At 40.1% G+C, this 25,682-nt stretch overlaps 1 pseudogene; it reads left to right on the top strand.

Annotated features, from left to right (window-relative positions):
• Window positions 1-15,796: 15,796 nt before the first annotated feature.
• Window positions 15,797-25,682, top strand: part of LOC101646833 — a 55,229-nt pseudogene continuing 45,343 nt past the window's right edge.

The following is a 25,682-nucleotide window of genomic DNA, read 5'->3' as shown; positions in this document are numbered from 1 at the left end:
GTCAATTTCTATGTATCAATTTAGAAATTCTTTCCATTTCTCTCCATTTATTTCATTTTTGTTTGTTAGAGACCCAAATATACAGTGCTTTCTTAATCTATGAGATGTTTGGAGACATTGGGAATTCTCTTTTGCCTGCCCCATTGCTGAGCATGTTTTTGATGTTAGGTTGCTGTTCTTGTTATTGATAATGGCCTTGTCACATAGTTGCAGAATGCCTGTCTTTGATGTGGTCATGAACTGTAGTTGGAGAAAACATCTAGGTGATCCTTTCTCTGCAGAAGTAGCCAAGCCCCTGCTTCAGGGTGCTGGCTTCTGGCCAGTGCCCACATCATTAATTTAGGTCCCATTGCATATACTCTTCTATTTAAAGAGCTGGGGGAAAAAAAAAACAGAAATAAAACATACTCTCTTGGTCCTTCAGGAGCTTAAAGTCTAAGTAAAGAAGACAACCCAGTACACAATAGCAATGTAATATGTTACTTACAGTAAATGACTGGAAAGTATTACCTTGAAAAAAGAAAGAAATATCAAATCTTGCTCCCCTTCTTTACTGACTAGTTAATTGGTTATTTGGTCCCCCTTCTATACTGGCATGGTTAATTTTATGTTTATAACAATAGAATAAGATAAGTACTTCCAAAGTAGTTGAAAATGAGAGAAATCACTATCTTTGGATACTAAGCATGCAGTGCCTGACTCATAGTCCGACCAAACCAAACCAAACCCAAGGCCATCTAGATGATGCCAAATCATTGTGATTGAGTACTGTCAACCTTGTGGGTCCCAGCCTGTGTTAGTCTGGCTTGACTAGAGAAACAAATTCATAGACACACATATGTGTGTAAGAGAGAATTTTATATCAAAGAGTAATTGTATATTAAGAAAACATCCCAGCCCAGTCCAGATCAAGTCTACAAATCTGATATTAGCCCATATGTCCAAAACCAGTCTGCAATTCCTCTTCAGACGCATACAACTCATGCAATGACACAGACTGCAGGAAGACCACAGGTCAGTGGGTAGAAAGGGGAAGCATCTTAGTGCTGACATGGGTCTCCTTGTGGCTCCTCCAGCTCCAGGCTCTAGTATGACTCCATGTGTTTTGTCATCAGGAATACAAAGCAGAGTCTGTGTGGATCTGGCCTCCAGTCAGCTATCTCCATGGGGCCTCCAAATGAGGTCATCAAGCTGTGACCTGATTGATAGGCTAGATTCTACCCTTTCATAAGTTGACAGGAAATTTTGTAACTGCCACGTGGCCCAGTATGCAAGCACAATGCCATTGGGGCTCCACAGTCCACAGTAAGGGCTCTAGTAATAAAGTAATATGTGACTTGCCTTTAGACAAGAGTTACAGATAAGGACATAAGAATTTAAATAACACGTTCATTGTTATTTACAGATGAACTATGGTAACACATATATTCAAGACAATAAAAGATAATTATAAATGATTGTGGTAGCTATATAATAGTTTGTCAATTTGAGAGGATAAGAGTATAGGGGTAGAATCTAGCCTGTAAATCAGGATAGAGCAATGTGGCCTCTGTGTGGGCATGACCTCCTCCTGTGGATTCTAGGAACGCCTGTATTTCTTCCTTGGAGGCTGGAGACACTCTCTCTTTCAGTTGACTCCCTGGGAGACATCCCTGAGGAGAAGCCACATGGACTTCCCCTAATGCAGCCAGAGCCCTGGGGGCTGGAGAAGCCACATGGAGACCCCTAGCAGCACTGAGATGCTTCTACTGCCACTGGATCCATAAGACTTTGCACCCCCTGGCCTGTGATCTTCCTGCATTCAGCATCATTTCATGTGTTTCATGAGTCTGAAGAGGACTTTATAGACTGGTATTGAACATATGGGCTAATACCGGATTTATGGACTTGATTTGGACTGGGTTGGAGTGTTTTCTCAATATTCAACTGCTCTTGTATATATAGCTCTTTCTGATATACATATGAGTGTCTATGAATTTGTTCTCTAGTCTACCCTAGACTAACACAATGATGATGCAGAGACATATTGCTAAGGATTACAATATAGAGTGTTAGGGCCTGTCAAACTCGGAGGACCACCTTCTGAGCGAAATGACACACACAGGCACACATAGATTTATAGATGCACAGATATGTATTAATGTTAATTGAGAATAGCTCAGTGATTTGTGTACATGCACAAGTCCACCATCCATTCTGTGAATTGTTGTTAAATGGTGTCCAGTCAGCTCCGACTCATAATGACCCTGTGTAACAGATTACAATGCTGACCGTGCTGCATCATCTTCACGATTGTTGTTATGTCTGAGCCCATTGTTGCAGACACACTGGCAAGCCATCTTGTATTCTTTACTGATCCTCTACTTTGCCAAGCATGATGTCCTTGTCCAGGGATTAGCTGCTCCTGATGTGTCCATAGTCCATGAGATGCGGTCTCATCACCCTCAGTTTTCAGGAGAATTTTAGTTGTCCTTCAAGACAGAAAGTGTATCCTTCTGGCAGCCTGCAGCCCTCTCAGTACTCTTTGCCAACGCCATAATAATTCAAATGCATGCATTCTTTTGTGATGGTCTTTATTCATTGTCCAGCTGTAACATGAGATGAAATATTTCAGATTGGTATCCTGTCAATTCCCGGAGTCTTGCTTTTCAGTAAGCCTCATGTGGCTTGGATTTCATCAATACCACTGGCTACCTCTTAGTTTTAACAATAAGGTAACTCTGGTTATTCTGTCCATGTTCTTTAGCTGCTTCTTATACCATTCGATAGTTTGCCTATGGAATCCTTCAATATTTCAACTTAAGGCTTGAATTTTGTTCTTTAATGATATCAACTTGAGATATGCTGAGTATGTTCTTCCTTTATGGCTTTGTACCTCCACATATGTGCATATTCCAATATACTCTTCGACGTTTGCAGTCACCCTTTGAAATTTTCTCTTCAACTGTTTCACTTGATTCTTTCTTCCATTTGCATTAGCCACTCTGTATCCCATTGACACTCCCTTCAGGTTTTTCTTTCGTCCCTGTCTTTTAAATAGCCTTTTGCTTTCTTCATGTATGATGCTCTTGGTGTCCTTTCACAACTTTTGATGTTAATGCACCAAATATTTTCTTGAAGTTCTGTCTAAATTCAGGTGGGATATAATCAAGGTGGCATTTTGGATCTTGTGAACTCACTTTGTTCACTATGGGGGATGATACTGATATTTGAAATACGGATGATATAACTTACAGCATCACAACATGGAAGCCACTACAGTCTGATAAGCTGAAGGGCAAATTCGGGTCTGTGAAATGGGAATGTGTGTGTGTTGTGTGATCATTTTATTAAAATCTTGTGGGGGCACATTTCCCTTCCTCCTGTCACTGCTACTGCTGCTACTGCTGGAGGGATGGGCAGCGGCAATGGTGCTGAGAGAGACGGACCAGCAGAAGCACCCTGTTTCCCACAACTGCTGCCAGTGTCCCATCTATGGTCGAGCCAAGAGCCAGGACCAAGAAACATGTCCTCTCCTCCCCTGCCAGTGTCTCATCTGTAGTTGAGCCTGTAACAGTCTGGGTTTGGGATCTTAAAACACATTTAAAGAACAACAACAACAATAAAAACTCGTACCATGAAGCTGGTTCCTACTCAGCAGCTGTGGAGGCTAAGTAGAGCTGCCATGTAGGGTTTCAAAGACTGTACATCTTGACACAAGAAGTCAGTCTTGTTTTGCCCATGGAGCCACTGGTGGTGTAAAACCACAGGTCTTTCAGTTAGCCCCACATTTAACCCACTGCACATCATTCATTAAGCAGAGATAATTAACAAAAGGAGAGCTGCTTTCCCTTAAAGCAAAAAGAAAACACAGATGGAACCATGGGCACATATATGGTCAGATGTTCCTAAATGAATATTAAGCAAAACATAGCTATATGGGGGGAGGGGGGGTATATCCACTAAACCATGACGAAATCCATATATAGAACAGTTCTGTAAAACATTGTTATCTCCTTTCTTCTCTTTATACTACATGCTCTCTCTAAACTGATTACTGTAAGGAATTTGTCTTGCCCATTTTTAAGTTTATAAAATTTGGAATTCTTTAAAATGCATTCCTTTATATCCATCTTCATCCACCTACCATTTCCCTGACTGCTGTTCACAAGCTATATACAAAAGTTCCCTTACTTCAAACCCTGACTAATAGTTCAGGCTGCCAATTATTCAGATTAGACATTCTGGAGAAAGTATTGTAATAGGCACTTGTGGTTTTAATTTGTCTTTTCTCTGTGTCTAATGACGGTTAACTCTTTTTCATATGAGTAGAGGCCATTTGGATATTTTCTCTCTGTGTGTTTAGTTTCTTTTTGAAGTAGCTGATCAAGTCTCTTCCCCATAAAAAAAGGGCTGTTTGTTAATTGTCTCTTTCTTGTTAATTTCTTCTTTATGGTAGAATTGAGAATATGTTTTCTCAGGCTATGGGTTGCCTTTTCGCTCTATAAATGGTGCCTCGGTGAAATAAATCCCTAGCTCTTAATGAATCCCAACTCGTAAACATTTTCTTCCATGAATGTTTTTGTGTGAATTTGAGAAATATCTGCTTATCAAAGCAGCCCAGATTTTTTTGTATAAATGTATATATATATTCCTTTTACAGGTAGCAAACACCAAGAATCAAAAGTCTATCAAAATGTTTGAAAATACATGTTATTTCTAGGAAAGATTTGCCTAGATAATATCAGATCTTATCAATACTCTTTCCAGTGCTTTAATCTAAATATGGGAGTTTTGGATTATTGAACCAGTTCTCGATCTCTGAGCTATACTGACTGTTCAGTGACTCAGGACTTCTCTCTGAAGTACCTCGTTCTACAGCCCATCATTTCACCATGGAGACACCATCTGGAGCCACAGGAGAAGACGCCTGCCATGAGCTGTAGTTAAGAGCTTCTTCCTCTATTCTTTCTGTTTTGATAAAGACATTTATTATAAGATCAAAAGAGTTCCCCCAAACAATATGTTCCATTGTTTAAGAGGAGGTCATAATATTCTAAATATTTGGATGAGACCATCTTGTGAGCAAGAGGAGTTCTACTTCTGTTGGAGTCTCTTCACATGGACAGAAATAACTGTCCCACAGGAAATACGACGCCAACTTCCTTTGAATGGAGATGGAAACCCACAGTGCATAGATTCTCCCTGACCTATGACAGACCAGTCAAGAAGGTTGCTACAGGGGTCATTTGGGGCAAGATATTTCAAGGTAGCACTTGTTTTCTTTTAACATTTTCTATCCAGTGTTAATGGAAGAATGGGGTTGGGATCACTGATTTTTCTTTGTTTGTTTGTTTTTCATATATTTGAAATAAGCTTGTATGTCACTAAAAACTCCAAGTCCATTTCAGTTTTACATTTCTTTCTTTTGTTGTTGTTCTTAGTCACTCAGACCAATATTTAGGTCCCAGATATATGAACTTCGGAGGCATTATTTTAAAAAGAGACACACTCTGTATAGTTACACGGTCATCTCAACAAATGAGATCAGCAACAGTACCCCATAACCCTCCCCACCCCACATGTGGTCCTCTCCTGAACCTTCCCTTCCTCCTTCCTCAGCAGCCAGATGGCTAATGTTTAAGATTACATCCTCCAGCAACTTGTCTCTCTTGACAACATGTCCAAAGTGTAAGACTAAGTCTTCCCATCCTTGCCTCTAAGGAGTACTCTGGTTCTGCTTCTTCCAAGATGAATAGGTTTGTCCTTATAGCAGTCCCTGGCACGTTCAATACTCTTCTCCAGCAACACAATTCAATTCTTCTCCCGTCTTCTTTGTTCAATGTCCAGCTTCCACAAGCAAAATGAAAAGGGACCAAATAGAGAAAACAGAGTGGGCTCAGTTTAGAGCGGGCTCACACAGTCAGTCAATGATCATGAAGGGAGGCTTTCCCATGGATGACTGCTGAGAGGCAATTTTGAAGACGATGACATTAGATTTTCTAGAAATGCAGGGCATTCTCCCAGAGGAGAAATGTAAGCACACAGGCCAACAGTTCTCAGCCAGGTATGAAAGTTGGGGTACCAATGTTAAAATGATGGGTCGTTGTACTTGGTTCTCTTCCACTGTGGCTTCTGGCACTCAGTTTGAGGTACAGAATAGCACCATCAGTCTGAGAAGACATTGTGTAAAGCACCTGTTGGAACCAACTTGTACATTTACTAAAGGGTTACTGAGTTCTAGTTTACTAAAGGGAAAAGAGAAAATTCCCTCACTACGTTCTTTAATACCCATCACCATATGCCACCATGTTCTGAATCAATGTCTCTGAATCCTAGAACTCAGATATTGAAGGAACCAAGGGTTTTTCATTGCTGGTGGGCCTGTCCCACCAAGAGTCTAATGTAGAAGATCATATATATCTGAGTGGAGAAGGAGAGAGAAAGGTTGTATTATAGCAAGCTCCCTCCTGGAGAAGCCCTGGCCTCCCTGGTCTCAAGTCTACAGAAGGCTCGATTGAACAACCATTGAACATAACTTAGATGAAAAGCCGATGAGAGCTGCTTCTTTACTGGCCTCACATCAGAAACCTATTAGAATAGGTCATCCATTGAAACTGTTTTCCTATTCTTTTAAAACTGGGCTTATTATTTTTCTTCACACGAAAATATGCACATTATTTAAAATAGATCAAATGTGCAGCAAGAAAAACGTACCGAAAAAATGACGAATCACCTGAAAATCTCCCATTTCAAATTAACCAGTTATCCTTTTGTTGACTATTGTTTCCAACTTCTCCCTGTGACAAGGTATTTATAAAATTTTACATAGCTGATAGCATACCACACCGCCTTATTGGCAACCTGCTTTTGTCATTTAATGATATGTCAAGACACCTTTTTAATCTCTGATGTATTTAGATCTACATCATTATTTTTAATGGCTGCATGGTACTCCTTTGTACGGATAAACCATCATTTAAAAAAGAAAACACTAAGCTGCTTTTGAAGGACCTGGATATTGTTTCCAACTTTTTTTGCTATTATAAGCAGGCTTTAATGAACACTCTCTGGTACTAGCACTGACCCTGTTATTTTCTCTGGATAAATTCCTAGAATCTGGAGAGTTCCTTAAATGGTTTGTGGATAATACATAAAAGTATTATCAACCTCTTGTTCTGTTTTTAATCATTTTGTATAAAATAGATATGGCTCTTCTTGGTGACTTTCCTATCCATCTTCGAAAATTCCACGGAACAGCGCTCGCCCTCAGAACTTCTGGGCTGAGGAGGTAAAGAGCATGTGTTGGTATTTCTCTTTCTATGTTCAAGTTGTTAGAAACGATTCCTAAAGTGTGGGGCAGACAGGGAGTCTAATAGCAGTTCCGTGGAATGCACAGTAGTGGGGGAAGCATTTTAGGAGCATGGAACTGAAAGGAAAATGGGCAAAGTGATTGGAATACGCTTATTATTTTGAGAAGCAAGTGAGGAAGTGGTGATTAAAAACTTGTGGCTCAGGCCTGGTTCCTGTTTATCTCTCCAATCATACCTCTCTTCTGGTCCCTTCTTGGTCTCCACTCCATCCAGGGAATGTCTGAATCCCTCCAATAAGACAAGCTCGCGCTTATTCTGCGAATGCGGTTTCCTCTGCCCGGTGCCTGGGGCCTCTCCTTCTTGCCCCCCACCCCACTTGCACACACACTCTCTCCACTTCCTGAGAAATGCCTAAGGAGGCGCCCCTCATGCCCCCACTGTGCAGGCCATCCTCATCGAGAAGATAGCATGTTTCGTTTGTTTGGAGTCCGATCCCTCAGACAGCATTTGCGTAGCTCGCACCTCTATAACTAGCATCACAAACATGTTTTACTAGATTTGAACAGTTTGTTTAATTGTTTTTCTCTGTCCAGTGGTGACACCTCTGGCTGTAGAATCTACATCCGTCTTATTAAGCCTCCTATCATGAAGATCCAATCCAGGCCTTGGAAAGCTGGGACACTCATGGATGTTTTTCATGGAGGAATGCTAAATAAACAAAACACGAGAGTCAGGTGAGGCTTGATGGAATGGCCACCAATGCCAGCAGGGTTGGGACTGAAGGTGGAGCGTCAGACTGAGCCCGGCCTATGAAAGGTCTGGGATGAAGGAATCAGGAAGTTAAAAATCACAAAGTACCAACGTATTTTAATAGAGTAATTTATCCAATTCTAGAACCTAGAAGGACAAATCACAAACGTTTCCAAAACCCAGTAAAATATCATCATTATTTCTCTTCTCTTACACCGTAATTGAGCACAAATGACCATCTCCTAGAAGGGTACGGCAAGCTTCTCTGTGATTTGCTGGGAAACCTCTGCCCGCACTAGGAAAAGTAAAAATAAAACTGAAATTTTAGCCAAGACAAAATCCTATCAGAAGTCATGGATAACCTAGCCTTTTATAAAATGATGTTTTCTGGAAAGCGATTTTAGTTTTAATAAAAGATGAGCAAAAGAAATATTTAAGTTTGGGAAATAATGCATAACAAATCCTCCTCTTAGAAAGTCACTGTCTACATTAGCATGTTGAAGGCTCTGTGGAGTCCTGCAAGTAGATAGTTTAGCTTCTCTTAACTTCACGTATTCCAAATTCCATTATAACACAGAATAAGTGGTCAAGGCATACCTCCTTACTTGTTGCAAAATTAAAAAAAAACATTTTTTTAACTGTTCTAAGAAGTCAGAGAGAATTTCAAAGATTATTCAGATCTGAAATATTTGCTGCTTCCTGCAGCGGTGCTTCACAGGGTTTACATGGTCTTGTATGCTCTGATTATAATTAAGCTACTTTAAATTATTTAAACACAGCTCACATTCACATGTCTAAAACAAATCTAAGGGAAATAAATTTAAGCAGAAGTATACTGATTATAAAGTACATGTTTATCATTCTTAGGTACACATGAGACCCAAATACACTGAGGAGAAGAAGAGGTACTTCTATACTACTCTTGATAATGATGCAAAAGATCATTTCAGATTGGCATACTTGATGAAAACAGCTACAAGATTTTTTTAAGTGCCTCCAATGTGTTTTCCTAAGGAGGATAAATACTCCCACTGAACTCTTACTTATCTTCCTAATTTACTCTTCTCTAAAATTCTATAAGTCAATGGATTTTAAATGGCAATGTTTGAATTCATGTGATTTAGATCATAGATAAAAGACAGCATTTTAAAGAAAAATATAGTTTCTATTGTCTGCTATGGAATGTTTTTTTTAAAGAGCCCTTCATGTGAAAAATCAACCTTAGGAATTTTCAAACCTCTCCTGGAATTTTCAAACTACTACTGCTAGAAAGTCTCATGTGTAGAGATATCACAAATATGAAAGATATTGGATAACTTTAAAGTGGAGGCAGCATAAGACAGGGGGGCATTAGGACACAACCTTATCATTGGCTCATCATCATTGTATAATCACCACAAGGTAGGTTGCAGATATTTTCAGAAATTGATTTAAATACACCCTAAACTCTCTTGATTACTGCCTATGTCAAGGGTATAAAGAAGAATACATTACAATGACAGCTACCATGTGAAAGGGGACAGTTACTAGCAATGGTCATAGGTGAGTTTCCCCACCTATTGCATTGAGGAAATACCATTCGTTGAATGTGTTATCAATGTAAAGCTCTTAGTATACTTCGAGGTTTATAGAAAGACCCCCACACCTTATTATTTGTTACTATTAGATTATCATAAACTAGTAGATAAATAAACCGTGGTCTTTTCAACTCTCTCATATGCTTTTGAAGGTTGGACAATGAATAAGGCAGATTTCAGAGGAATAAATGCACCTGAATTATGGTGTTGGTGAAGATTATTGAAAGTACCTCAGACTGCCAGAAAAGCAACAAGTCTGTCTTGGAAGAAGTACAGCCAGATGCTCTTTAGAAGCAAGGAGTGGGAGATTTCAGCTCATGTAGTTTAGACATGTTATCATGAGAGTCTGGTTCCTGGAAAAGAATGTCATGCTTGACAAAGCAGAGGTTAGCAGTGAAAAAAGGAAAACTACAGAAAGCTGCATGGAAGTTGACAGCATTGACCTCCTGTAGCTTCCCCATTGCCATAAGGCAAGAGTCAGACATGCCTCTAGCCTTCACCCTTTGTTTGTTACGCATTCTGATACCAATCGCTTCTCCCACACCACTCTACATCTGTACTGGGTTCAATAATTCATTACAGTTGCCACACTAAGCTCACAGACAATACTCATAAGTAAAGGGCTTTATTAAAGAAGTCAAAGGGTCACCACACATCAGGATTAGCAAATAGGATATGGTATGATTCTTCTATCCATAATTTTGTAGCTCTCAAATAACTAAGAGGGCATACAAATAAGGTGGAGAGGACCCTGTTCTTGATGCTGTGGGTGTCATCAAGTCGGCTCCGACCCATAGCAACCCTGTGCAACAGAGAGCAAAACACCGCACAGTCCTGAACCATCCTCACAATTGGTCCTTTGCCAGAACCCACTGGTGCCGATCCATCTTGTTGAGGACCTTCCTCTTTGTCACCACCTTTCCCCTTTATCAAACATGATGTTCTTCTCCAGGCACCGGTCTCTCCTGATAATATATTCAAAGTATTTAAAATGAAGTCTCTCCATTCTTGGCTCTAAGGAGCACTCTGGCCTTACTTCTTCCAATTCAGATCAGTTTGTCCTTTTAGCAGTCCACGATACTTTCAATATTCTTCTCCAATACCACAATTCAAATGCATCTATTGGTCTTCATTCTTCCTTATGTAATGTCCAACTTTCACACGAATAAGATGCAATGGAAAACAGTGTGGCTTGGGTCAGGCACAACTTAGTCCTGAAAGTAACATCCTTGCTCTTCCACACTATAAAGATGTCCTGTGACACAGATTTACCTATTGTAATACGTCTTTTGATTTCCAGACTACTGCTTCCATGAGCACTGATTATGGGTCCAATTAAGACAAAATCCTTGACAACTTCAACTTTTATCCATTTATCATGATGTTGACTATTGGTCAAATTGTAAGGATATTGGGCTTCCTTACTTTAAGTTGTAAATCATACTGAAAGCTACAATTATTGATTATCTTCAGTAAGAGCTTCAATTCCTCTTCACTTTCAGCAAGCAAGGTTGTGTCATTTGCATATCACAGGCTGTTAATAAGCCTTCATTCAGTCCTGATGCCGCACTCTTCTTCATATAATCCAGCTTGGTAGGACTCTAATTCCAGCTTGGAGAGGACTCTAATTACCTGGAGTTGGCCAGTTTTCCCATCTGTCAGTTATAAAGTAAGCAATCCCAGAAGCAGGAAGGGAGATTTCAGGATGAAAAGAAGCAGTGCTCATCCTGGAGAAGTGATAGTAGCAGAGACCATGAGAAGGAGCCATGGGGCAGCAGAAGCAGAGCCCAAGAGGCAGAATGGTAGGCTTCCTGGCTCAAGGAACAAATAACGCTGAATGCCTACATAGGCAGGAGGCTATCTTGCAGAATGGAGTGTCTAGTTGACCTATTCCCTATCACATAAAAGATACACTAGATAACATGCATGGAATATAGTGCCAACTCTTCCACTGCTGGTACCCTCATTCTCAAAGTCCCAATGATGTACCAGGAGCAGGTTTAAAGGGGAAAAAAAGTACAATTAAAAAACACCTCTGAATCTCACAGGGATTTCAGTCTAATGAGTGCTGTGAAGTGGTAACTAAGATTGAGAAATTTGTAACAATGATGACTGCCACTCCATCTCGGGCTTAGCCTCTGTGCTAACTTCACACAGTGGTGGAGTTTGGCCTTGAAAATTAATTTCCTTGCATGTAGTTCTCTGAAGCCCTGGTGGTGTCATGATTCCATGTTGGGCTGCTAACCACCAGGTCAGCTTTTGAAAACCATCTGCAGTTCCTTGGGAGAGAAATGAGTCTTTTACTCCCATAAAGAGTTGCAGTCTCGGCAACCCACAGGGGTAGTTCTCATCTATCCTACAGGGTCACTGAGTTGGAATCAGCTGAAAGGCAGTGAGCCTAGTGTTGAGAACTCTTAGAAAAGGAGGCTTGGGAGTACAAGCAGTTATGTGCATGGCTGTGAAACAGAAGGCCATTGGTTTAAACCCACCCTGGAGCTTTGCAGGGGAAAGATTTGGTGATGTATTTTCATAAAGATTACATTCTAGAAAATCCTGTAGGGGCGATTCTATCCTGTCGCCACAATCGCCAACTAGCCAGTGACTTTACCCTTTGAGTTTCTGTTTCCTCATTTGTAAGATAAAGATAATAAGAGTAATAGGACAATTTACAAAATAAATGCATGTGTCATTTATATACAATGATATTTGAGAAGCCTACCCAATGAAAGTTGTGTTGTTGTTATTACTAGTTCATAATGGCACTGCAGCAAGGCTGCAGGAAGGAGGCGTTTTTAAAAAGACAATTTCTTCCAATTATCAGAAACTAGGAAAGCTCAAAAGTAAGTTAAACAAGCAGAGAGAGGAATGATCTTTGTACTATTCCACCTTTTTTCAGACATTCAGACAATGGATTCCCAATGAGCTCTGCACTGGGGTCACGGGAGTTAATATTAATAAGAAGTCTGCTGACCCCTGTGTAGCCTCGGAGAAAAGGAAGCCATCAGTTTTCTAATGCTCTTCTCAAGAAGTCTACTAGTGCCTCTTAGAAGTGCCCGCGACATCATCTTGCTATAGATATCCCTACCCTTGTGTCACAGCCCACATTATTGTGGTCTCACTAATCATAACAGAGTGAGCTTCAGATATTTTACTCTAATTAATGTCATCTTAAAGGGTGTGCTGTGATGAATATATGTAAATATCTCATGAATTTGACTATGCTTTCAGCTCTGAACTCTGGCTTTTATGAGTCAGTGTGAATTCAATAACAGAAAAACTCATAATTTAGGGACTGTAAAGAAATGAAAAGTGTCCTGTAAACTATGAAACTGGGTCAGAATACATGATTATCTTTAGAATAAAATTAGAAATAACTCCCCGCTCTCTTTGTGCTTTCTGAATATTGGTTGAAAGTATTCAATTGGAAGAAAGGACATGATACCAATTTGGGGATTGAATGCATGTTTCAAGTATAACTCCTATGGTCCACAATGTAAAGCATACTTCTTAAGCCCTAAGTACATGCGCCAAGAATTTGTGTTAAGTACAGGAAAAGCCAACAGTCACAAAGGACAAGGGTCGGACTCCTCTGGGATCCTTTTTCAGATTTGCACTGCTGTGTATCCTCGGGCAGTGTCCTGGGTTCCTCTGTCTCTGATTAGAGAGATAGTAGTGCTGCCTCTTCTCTCCCCTAAGGCCAGGCCTTCATCAAGTCCCATTTATATTGCTGCTACTGTGTGCTGGCTCATCTCCCAGAGCCTAGCTTCTCCCACCCTGCACAGATCTGCCAGTCTCCAAGCACAAGGATTTCTACATATTGCTCTCTTAAAAGGACATTGAGATTTGCTGACGGATGCGCATCTGGACAAAAATCTACTAGAAAAAAATCAAGATCAAAGTCAAGGAGTCTAGAGATGAAATCTGGTAGTAGCATTTAGTGAAAGTAAGTGAAAACCCAACTTGAAAGGAATTAATTAAACAAACAAAAGCAAATTCAAAATAACAAACTTTTTTTTTGTATATAAGAGAGAGCTTTATATAAAGGGTAAGTGTACATTGAGAAAGCATCCCAACCCAGTGCTATCCAAGCCCATAAGTTCAACATTAACCTATATGTCTGACACCAATCCACAAAGTCCTCCTCCATCTCACAAAATACACCCAATGACACAGACTGCAGAAGGAAAGTCAAATCAGTGAGCCTGTCAGCATCTCAGCGCTAGCAGGTGTCTCCAAGCAGCTGCTCCAGCACCCAGGGCTGCATCAGGGTAGGTCCCTGTGGCTTCTCCTCAGGGATGTCTTGCAGGAAGTGAGCCTGGCCAGCTGAAGCAGGGAACTGGCTAAGACAGCTTCACCCTGGTCCGACCATCAACTGAAACAAAATAGCAAACTTTATTGACACAGTCAATTGGAAAATTCAGCAAGACCTTGGGCCTTAAGGGAGGCAGACTATGTTTTTTTTGTGGCTTCACCCTTCTCATTGATCTGGATTATTTTCAGACAGGCCCATCCCTGTGGTTATGCTAATGGTGACCATTGGCTCCGAAGAAAGAAAGAACCCTCCAGAAGAAAGAAGCCTGTTTCTTATCTGATGCTATCAAACAATATCCTGAGCATCTCTCTCACTGGACACCTGTGATAGTGAGCCCATCCTTGAAGCAAAGCAAAATGAAACTCACAACTGTGGTCAATTCTGACTCATAGCGACCCTATAGGACAAAGTAGAACTGTCCCTTTTGGGGCCAGGGGTGGGCGGGTGTCGAACTGCTGATGAAGGATCAACAACTACTCAAGGCATAACCCCTATGCTACCAAGGCTCCTTTTGCTGTGGCTGGGGAAGTGGAATTCACTAATAGTCTTAGGCCAAAATCACACACTCACTCCACGTCCTAGTCTGCATGGAAGTGATAGGGACTGAGAGTTCTGCACTAACATAATCTTTAATAATAATCGGGGATTATTGAAGTAAGCAGAATAGTTACTAGGTGGCCCTAACAACAGATATATACACTGCAGGCCTTGGTGCCAATTTACCCCAGTTTTTAAAGTGGTGAACTATTTGGAATGTAAAACCTTAGGTCAGTAAACCAATATGAACCAAAAAAAGCAAAATGATGACACTAATTCAAATATTCTATAAAAGGTGAGAAGACACTATGGTCATGCGAAAAAATCCAAAGGGGGAAAAACACAACAAAAACAAGACCAGAGAATTGATGTGCAATATTTTAGCAGATAAACCTGTCATTCAAGTTGAGATGGGAGGTGAGCAATTAAAAAGGATAAAGCAAATTGTTTGCTAATTAGTATGTAATTCAAGATATTATTTTAAATGATATACCTAAAAATTCCATACCTATAGCATTTTTTAGCTTCCAAAATATGAAGTATAATGTAGCTTTGAATAAGTGATCTAATTTCTGCCGGTTCTGCTCAATAACGTGTCTATTTCTAAAGCCACACCGAGGCTGTGGGGTGGAAGGAGGGGGAGAAGAAACCTTTATACTATGTTTTTGATGAGGAAGCAAGTCTTTCATACAACTGGAAAGGGCTGCATTTTCCCCTTCGAAGTTGAGTTGTTCTCACAATGATTAGTCTCTGAATATTACATCCTCTATCCTTTCTCCCTAACACATTTGCATGTGTGACATTAATCACATGCTAATGGTAAGTCCAGGAATTCTGCAGCAGATTCTGGTGTTTAAGCATCCCCTCCAGGTGCAAGGTGCCATCCCCTTCAGTTTTCTGAGTGAGCGTTTCTATCTTCTCCCATGTGGAGGGCTAGCTTGCTGGTGTAACCTACGTGAAGCGGACTGCACAGGGTTAGATCTGAAAGTGTCCTGTATCCAGCTGACTCTGTTTGAAGCATTGCCACTGTTTTGTGGCAGGAGATGTTGTAAATCAAAGGGAAAGAAAGCACCGTAGAGGGAGTATTCTTTCTTTGTTTTTCCTGGAGGTTTGTATTCCTGGAGATTTTGCTTGGAAGCCAGGCTTTTCCCTCCAAAATTATGATTTCCTGATAAAGCATAGCTCTTCTCACCATTTGGAGAAAGTCAGGTACAGGGACGATGGATTGGGAGAGGAGAGTGTAATCCACAGCAGACAGGAGAAGGCGGGGGGTGGGGGCTGCTGGGCTTATGCGGATAGTGGTGATACTGATTATTTGCAGAACGAGAATGGAGACCAGCAGTCGCAACCTGCTGACCTCACAGAGCCCTGCGGTGTGGGCCCTGCAGCGTGCAGCCCAGCGCAGGAGTCAGCAAAGTATGGGCCAAATCATCTCCATTGTTTGTATCGGTCTCGCTTGTCAGCTAAACCGAGTTTTTGTTTGTTTGTTTGTTGGAACAATTTTGGATGTTTCTGGAAAAAAGAAATTTAACCTTTCATGCCTCCCAGAAATTAAATGAAGTTCAGACATTAGTGTCCATTCCGTAAAATATTATGGGAACGCAGTGCCATTCATGTATTGGCATGTTGTCTGTGCTCTCTTTCATGCTACGGCAGCATCAAGTGGTGGTGACAGAGGTCTGTGGACTCCCACGCCTGGGACTCTTAACCTTTTGCTCTTCTCAAGACAAGCTCAGCTCCTAATCCTGTTCTAAATGGAAAAGTGCATCCCTGAACCATGAAGGACTCTGCTCAATTTCTGTAAATTGTAAAATTGACTACTTAGTGATCTGAGTTTGTTCACAAATTTAGTCCCTAACGTCAAAAAGTTCTAGTCATTTGTTTCATTGTCTGCATAGAAACACAAGGATTAGAGAAAGCAATGTTTAGGTTAGAAAGGGACACACACGTGATTTAAATGTACCTGGATTTCTAACTCCAGACAGAGAGGGTGGGATGACCTCCTCTCAACGTCACATGTTTCTGCATTCTTGTCATCATCTGAGCAGGAATTAGAATCATAATACTGTCCTTGCTTTTCCCATTACAATAGGTCTCATCCTCTGAGCGTTGGGGTCTCTGCTGCGTCGTCGTATTGTAGGTTAGGAGTTATATTATAACTGGCATAGGGAGCCCTGGTGGAGTACTCATTACTCATTAGGCATCTGACTGCAAGGTCAGTAGTGTGAAATCACCAGCCGCTCCTCAGAAGAAACACAGGGCTTTCTACTCCTATAAACAGTTGCGCTTGGAAACTCATAAGGAGCAATTCTACCCTGTCCTATAGCGTTGCTCTGAGTCAGCATCAATTTGATAACAGTGAGGGTGTTTCTTTAATATGAAACATATGACATGTCACAGAGGAAGCGGGCATACACTAATTAAGTAGATTTTGGACAAAGTCACCATAACCATGTTTTAAGTGAATGTATTTTAGTTTTCAGTATGGAAAGATATTATTTGAGTTTGAGAGGGAAGGTGGATGTAGTGTTTATTAGCATCTTTGTGACCAATAAAAGAGCTAATCTTTATTGCCATGAACTCATTAGGCTTCTCATCTATAAATGAAACAGGGAAAGTGTAGCTTATTTCTGTGTGGAGCTTAGGTCAGTAGGTATTGCACGAGTCTGTCTTTTCTTCACATTTGTACTGATGATGGATACCCAGAGAGTTTCCCAAATGGACACTCTTAGAGTAGCTGCTATATGAAGGACTTTTTATTTCTTCTTGATTTATTTTTATAGAGCCTTTAATTTCTGTCCACGAGAACTTATGACTAGTCAGCATGGCAACAGCGCTTGTTTTAGCCAATCGTTCAGCTTCTGTGGAAGGCTTCCTAATTGCTTGTCAATTAAAGCTCCTGGCCGCAAGGCTTTACTCTCAACTGGGAGGAATGTGAACAAGTAACATAAAATTTGTAATCTAAGAGAGAATATGAAGTTTCCCTTGCCTTATTCATAAGGGCTCCTTTTGTCAGATAATCTTAATTAAAAGGATAATGGAAATTCCTAGAATTAAAAATAATTATTGATAAACTTCGTTTCATGCAGTATTCACAGATAAATTGAGATTGTGTAAAGGTGGCCATTATGAATTTAGATTTGAGTTTTAATAAAGTCTCCTCTTAAATGCAGGAAGAATTTCAGGTTTGTAGATACTTATCAAATACTACACGATGTTTGATATTATCAAATAATCACAAGGACGTATAAAAAGTAAAGCTACAATAAATATCCAGGAGCCCCCCTGGCATGGTAGGCCATGTGCTGGCCTACTAACCAGAAGGTCTAGAGCAGGAAATCAGCAGCCAATCCAGGGGGAAATGATAAGCCTTTTCCCTCAGAAAGATTTACATCCTTGAAACCCCACAGGGGCGGGTCTATTTGGCTAGGATTACGATGAAACACAGTTGACACAACAAGAGTGAGGGTTTTTTTTTTTTTTTAAATTTTATAATTAACATCACATTGTGTCATGGAAAGTAAGAATATTAACCTTGTGGTCAGTAGTTATGCCCTCTAAAATGTGTAAATACTTATTGGATTTATTTAAATATTATCTTTTAACTTTGTTTGGAAAGCACTACAAAAATTAGAAATAAAAGTAAGTTTTAATCTTAATGATGTAACCTCTTGATGTCATCGTCTAGATCAGCGGGTCTCAACCTGTGGGTCACGGCCCCTTTGGGGGTCGAACTACCCTTTCACAGGGGTCACCCAATTCATAACAGTAGCAAAATTACAATTATGAAGATGCAACAAAAAATAATTTTATGGTTGGGGGTGTCACCAGAACACAAGGACCTGTATAAAAGATCGCGGCATTAGGAAGGTTGAAAGCCACTGATCTAAATCATTAATGTCATTGTCTAAATCAGGCATTTGTGAACTACAGCACAGAGGCCAAATCTAGTCGACTTTCTATTCTAACATCTGGTCTGAACTATCCAGTCCTTATTCTTTATTTGCCTTCATTGGGAAAGCTTTGACTCTCTTCAATTATATGCGTATGCATTATCACAAATATTGACTTATGAGTTCATTTTTTGTGTTCAATTCCATTCAGTGTTAATAACTACTCTCTTGGATCTATAGAAATATTGTTGGGAATTAACAAGGAAAACACTAGAACTCTAATCCAAACATGACCTAAGAACATCAAGAAGGCAACTGACAAGTGGGGAAACTACAATGGCCATTGAATCTGTGAGGAGATTTGCTATATGATTAGTCATCAAATGTTTCAAATTAAAACAAAAGTGGAGTCTAATTTTATACCCATTAGATTGGTAAATTTATAAAATCTGTATATCAAGTGTTTCAGAAGATATAGGCCAGAAAGGATCTCCATCTCCTGCCTCAATCAGTTGAAAAAACTCTGGATTGGGCAAGCTTGCAGCAACTAATTACTTTAAGATTTTATATAGGTATTATCTTTGTGATATCTGAGTAATATTCAAAAGAAAAAAATCCACTTTCTTTTAATTTCATTTTTCTCTGTTTGTTTTGAATCCCAGATAGATAGATAGATAGATAGATAGATAGATAGATAGATAGATAGATAGAAGGATAGAGATATCTTATAAATCCATGAAAGGCCACAAGAAAAAGACCTTTCTTGAGTTAGTCAAATGAGGCATAAATTTCGATAAACTATCCACACCAATGTCTCCAAACCAAAGTAAAACAATGCCAACAGAACACTAATCAACAAAATACTAACCAACAGAACAAACAGGAAAACTCACCCATAAACAACACTGACATCAATGTTTTTGTTACTACATTTTAGTCCAGTTAGGAAATTACATAGTCCTTGTTTTTCTTAATATCAATTTTATTTTTCTTAGATGGCAGCAGAAATACCAGTAACTTGACTTTTTTATTCCTATGAAGAAAGGTAAACTTGATCTTTACTTGGTGAAGTCTAGGATGAGCGAAAAAGAGGAAGACCCTCAAGGAGATGGATTGGCATAATGGCTGCACCAATAGACTCAAACATAATAATTGTAAGGATTTTCACAAGGCTTCATAACATTGTATATAGGGTTATTTTGAGGCCCGATGGACATGACGGTATTTCACAACACTAGAAACATATTTAGTTTTAGGCGAAACTAGCATGCTACCTTCCAAATGAAGGTACTGTTTTTATTCCCATCAGCCAGAAATAAGAATTTCTGTGGCTCTCCATCCTTGCCAGCATTTGGCGGTGTTAGTGTTTTGGATTTTAGCCACAGTGCTTAGTATGTGGTGGAGTGACAGTATTGTTTTAATTTTTAATTACCTAATGACATATTATACTGAACATCTTTTCATATGCTTATTCCAACTACATGGCATTCTGGAAAGGGCAAAACGTTAGATACAATAAAAAGACCGGTGGTTGTCAGGGATTCAGAAGGATAAGAGCACCGAAGAATAGGTGGGATGCAGGGCGTTTTTAGGAGGAATTAAGTGTTCATCAAAACCCATAGAATGGTGCAACGTCATGAGTAAACCATAATATAAGTTGAGCCTTTAACTAATCATATACCCACATTGGTCTGTCAATTGTAACAACCATGCCACATCAATTCAAAATAAAAGTAATAATAGAAACTGTACAAAGGAAGACAAGGTGTATACGGAAACTCTAATTTCTGCCTAATTTTTCTTTAAAAAGAAGTATATTATTTTCAAAAAGAAGTCAAATGAATTTCTCCACTTACCCCTCACTCCATTACAAATTGCACCTTTCAATAAAGGTTCCTCTAGAGTAGAAAGAAAAATCTAGATTCATTGTTCATTCCTTCTTACATTTGTCCTTGCTTGTTGTAACTGGGGGCCGTCAAGTCGGTCTCCACCCCTAGTAGCACCTTCCCGCCATCATTTCTATGCTTGACCCCATTGTTGCAGTCCTGGTGTCCATTCATCTCCCTGAAGGTCTTCTTCTGTTTTGCCATTTTATATCCAAACTCAGCTTGGTCATCTTTCTTGCTGTGATTCTTGCAAAAAAATTAAAAATGGAGAATGATTTTTATTATTTACTTCAGAAGACTTTGATGCTACTGTCCTGTAGGACACTTCCTTTCCTAAGATTTATTTATCATAAACCCAAGGCAAGAATTTCCAAATGAGAGTATCCTGGATGACCCAGACCTCGGTATAACTTTCCATTTGGTTCACAAAGAAGTCTGCCCTCCCACTCATGCACACAGCCATTGGAATAAATACAACCCATTTCACACACACACAGAGGAGCGCCTGGGTCTCAGGCAGAGACTCATCGGCCCATATTCCCTAGTTTCAGGGGCAATCTGCCTCCGGTCACCTTTTCACTTCCTAATGATTACTTTATGTGTTGGTGCTCTTTGAGAGCGACCTTCCTGCCAGTTACGCGCGGTGAACTCTGCCTTTTTCACAGTGTGTGGAGTGGAGCCCTCTCAAGTCACGACAGCTGGCTCTCTTGCATACATTTCTAGAAATAAGTATTATTGGTTTGACACAGTTGGAAGAAAGAACTAAGGTTTGCACGTGGTAAATTGTGGCAGATAAAAGCAACAGGATTAGTCAAGAATTGTATCTACCCAAATCCCAAATAAGCCGCCTAGAGCTTCCAGGAATGAAAATTGTTTTCATAGGATTCCTTAGGAGAAAGGGAATAAATATTTAATGAGTTGGTCTTTTTTTCTGAATGTTAGAATATTAAAAGGGACTTGATACAATAACCAGATATTTACAGTTTCTCTGCACAACCTGGAAGTTTTGTGATCATATTATTTTTAGGGATCCCCTGTCCAGTCAAAGAGCTCTGTTGATACGGTTAGCCCAGCCCTTGGCTAACTGAAGGGTCAATATTTGGAACATATTTATAATCTGATTCTGTAAAAATTACAGCCTTGAACAGTCCCTGAGCATCCCAAAGGTTGTTGTGAGTCAGAATTAACCCAACAAATAAAAAAGTCTAGTTCGGGGCTTTCGTTTCTCTTTTGTACTGAATCACCTGGTGAATAGAATGGGAATAAAGTGTTTGTCATGCACAGTTGACAGATTGAAAAACTGTCGCAACCTCATATTGCACTCCATGTCCTTGCTACTTTATATTAACCCTGTGCTATGAGTAATCACACCCCTGGCGCCACAAACATTCTGAAGGACCTGGATGGGAAATGTCTACTCTCCCGGTGCCTCACAAACTTAAACATAGTCAACAAGGTTATTGTTTCCTAGTTGGCAGACGGGCACTGTGCATCACCTATGACGTAACTTTACAGAAGTCTAGCCTTAGTGTGCATACCAATTTCATTGAAATTCGGTCAACTGCCACAAGGTTTCAAGTTCAGCACCTACACAGTTATTGCATGGAAGCCGGAGGGTCCCTGAAGACCATCTTGTCAGTGGCTTCTTCAGCTTAAGGGTGACTAAAGATGCGGAGGGCAAAGGAAGGCTCCGTGCCACCTTCTTGTGTGCACTAAAGATGATTCCGAGGACGAGCAGTATTCCAGAACAACGGTGGTAATTTATTTAGTTTGGTAGTGCAGTGCCTAGTATATTGCCAAACTTTTCTCTGATTCTTGGAGAAATTAAAGCATGAATATAAATCCCTGAGCTCAGTCAGCCAGCCAGCCTTGATTTGGCAATCATTGTTCTCAGAGTCTTCTACCAAACACTTTATATAGTTGAATATAAAAGAGATGTACAGCCTAGAGAAGACATTTTAGGCAGCATCATATAGTGCTCAGGACACCGACTTTAGAGACCAGCAGATCAGGGTTTGCAACCTAGATATTGCTATTTTTTCTCTTCATGTGGCCAAATTTAAACAAGCTCAACTTTATATAGTTGAATATAAGAGAGATGTACAGCCTAGAGAAGACATTTTAGGCAGCATCATATAGTGCTCAGGACACCGACTTTAGAGACCAGTAGATCAGGGTTTGCAACCTGGATATTGCTATTTTTTCTCTTCACGTGGCCAAATTTAAACAAGCTCACAATCCAAAATAACAGCAACAATACGACTCATACTCAACTACTACTGTGTCCCAAGACTTGAGATCAATAATTCTTATCATCATCATCATCATCATCATCATCATCATCATCATCATCAATCATCATCATTTCACCATGAAGAAATAAGGACCAGAGTACACAAATATGATAAGTTGGTCAGGTAATAAGCAACAAATTTGACATTCAGTCCAAAGTGGTGCAAGACTGACTCAGGATTATGATGTCAATGTTCAAGTAGGTGAACTTTTCCACATCTTGCTTCATAAACATAGAAAATAGGAAAAACTATGTTATAGGCTTGATTTTCCACAAATGCCCCTCTCATGAAAAATCACTAGACAATGCTGACAGGTCAGGTGGTAGATAAGATGACAGGTCACTGATGGCTCTCTGGAACAGCAGGCAATAGGGCAGGCTGTTAACTCAAAATCAAAGAACTGGTGGTCAGTGGACCAGAGGAAGGGGCCAGACTCAGCAGCCAAAGTGAAGAAGCACTCCACAGCATCTACTTTTATGTCAAGTAGGCCACAGCCCTGAGGAAATCTCAGCAGGCCTGTGACCTGAGTAAGGGTTCGTACTCTACCCCAATCTCCCAGCAACTGTTTGGATTCTCTTGACAAATTCCATCGTAGAGTTGATTCATCATGTAAGATCACATCATTGCAGGGAGGGGGAGCAGAACAACCAAAGGACCGAGAATCCGGTCGGAAATAAATGGACTCAAAGCCAAATTATCAACGTTTCCATAAATATTACAGCTTTACAAATCTCAGGAGTCGGTTCTGCTTTGTCCTATGGGGTCACTCAGATTTGTAATCAACTCTATGGCACACACCCGTACTCAGCAGGCAAGAACACTTGGGAAGACATCCTGATGTTAGGGTGATGTCCGTATTGTCACAGATGGGGTACATGTCAATAGTATAGAGCTGCAGTTTTCAAACTTTTGGCCTTAGGATCCCTTTATGATCTTAAAAGAGAGAGGGACTGGTAACGAACTTTTGCATATCTGAGCTATATCCATCAATATTTAACATAATATACATCAAAATGGAGGAATTTAAAGTTAGTAAACACTAACATAATAAACCTATTGTATGTTGACATACATACCATACATACTCGTGTATAAGCTGAGTTTTTTCAGCCCATTTCTTATGCAGTTTTTGTGGTAAAATTGGGTGCCTCAGCTGATATTCGGGTTGGCTTATACTTGAGTATAAATGGTATGTTTTCATGAATAAGTATATTTTCTAAAGCAAAATTAGGAAGAACAAATGAGTTTGTTTTACATTTGTGAAAGTCCCTTTAATGTCTGGCTCAAATTTAAGACATCTGGTTTCCCATATCTGGTTTGGTTTCAACCTGTTGTGCTGTCATTTGCCATGAAGGCTCTGGAAAACTCCACGGTACGTTTGTGAGAGAAGGAAAAATGAGAATAGCAAAAGATAGATCATTATTAAAATAGCTTTGATCTCCAAGACCGCTGAGCAGCTCTTGGAATTCCCAGGAATTCCAGGTACACATTGTGTGAAACCTTGTAGAAAATGTTTCAAAACAGAAATGACTATGACCTATTTATGGGTGCTGTGGCTATCTTGGCTAGAATACAAGGGAGGGTGTATTTTCTTTACAGCACATGGTTGCTTGTGGTGTCATTCTCCATTAATTAATGGAATTGTCTCAGTTTAAAAAGATAGGCTTTTCTTCTCCTTGTTTGCTACTGCTCTTAGTTGCTGCTGAATCGGGTTCGATTTCTAGCGATCGTATGTGTAATGGAACAAAGCCTTGCCTGGTGCTGTACCATTTCATGGTCTTTGGTACATTTCAGTCCTATATTGAGACTATTATGTCAATCCATCCCATGGAAAATGTCCTTCATTTTTGTGGACCCTCTACTTTACCTTGCATGGTACCCGATCCAGTGATTGGTCTTTGCTAATGAACCCACAGCAAGTCTTCCACAGGCTCACCAATGGCACTTCCAAAGAGCATTCTGGCAATCCACAGTACATCCCACATACACACTCCTTAGCCATCAAACTGATATCTTTACATTTTTAAATTTTAAAGAGTTGTTTTACAGCATATTTGCCCCAAGTCAACGCATCATTTGATTTCTTAATGGCTGGTTTCATGTAAGTTTAATGTTTCTTGTTTTGGGGTTTTTTTTTTAAATCATTTTATTGGGGACTTGGATAACAATGATCACAATCCTTAGATCACTTGAATCAGGCATGTTTGTACATATATTGCCCTCGTTCTTTTCTAAACATTTACTTTCTATTGAGCCCTTGGTATCAGCTCTTTCCCCCTGCCCCCCCCCCCACATTACCCACTGATAGATTGTACATTGTTATTATTTTCTTCTCTCACACCGACCGCTGTCTCCTTTTCCCCATGTTTTCTGTTGAGGGGTGTATGGTTATGTGTCAATCATTGCGATGGGTTCCTCCTTTCTCCCTTCCACTCTCGCTCTTCCCCCTACCCTCTGGTATCACTATTCCCACTCTTGTTCCTGGATTCTGTGTGTTGTGAGTGCCCATCTCTTATCTATACCTGTGTACATGTTCTGGTCTAGTCTGAGTTGAGAAGCAGCACTGGGTTCATGGTAGTGGGGGTTGAGGAAACCTCAAGGAACCAGAGGAATAGAGTGTGTTTCATTGATGCTTTACTGCACCCTGGTGACGCATCCCTTCCCTGTGGCCTCTCTGTGGGGAGATTGTTCCATTGTCTGCAGATGGGCTTTGGATCTCTTCTCCGGCCCCCCTCATTCTCAACAATATATTTTTGTTTGTTATGTGTCTGCTGATGCCTATTACCTGGTCCCTATGACTCCTCATGATGGCACCAGTGGTGTGCTTCTTCCATGTGGATTTGTTGCTTCAATGCTGAATGGTGGCTTGTGTAACTTCTAGCCTTTAAGACCCGAGACTCTGTATCTTTTAATAGCTGGGCACCATCTGCCTTTTTCACCACATTTGCTTATGCACCCATTTTGTCTTCAGCGATTGTGTCAGACGGTGAACATCTCAGACTTCTGATTGGTTAGAACAATGTTCTTGTATTGAGGGAGGGTATGAGCAGAGGCCCAAAGTCCATCCCCCACCTCAGTGTATTGCCATATAAATATATGTACATGCACCAATACCTCTATTTTTGTGGATTAATGCATTTA

Source organism: Echinops telfairi, unplaced genomic scaffold (assembly GCF_000313985.2).
Source record: "Echinops telfairi isolate 266 unplaced genomic scaffold, ASM31398v2 ScPeMD7_7469;HRSCAF=8507_0, whole genome shotgun sequence".
Taxonomy (NCBI): Eukaryota; Metazoa; Chordata; class Mammalia; order Afrosoricida; family Tenrecidae; genus Echinops; species Echinops telfairi.
This window is presented reverse-complemented; position numbering and strand designations above follow the sequence as displayed.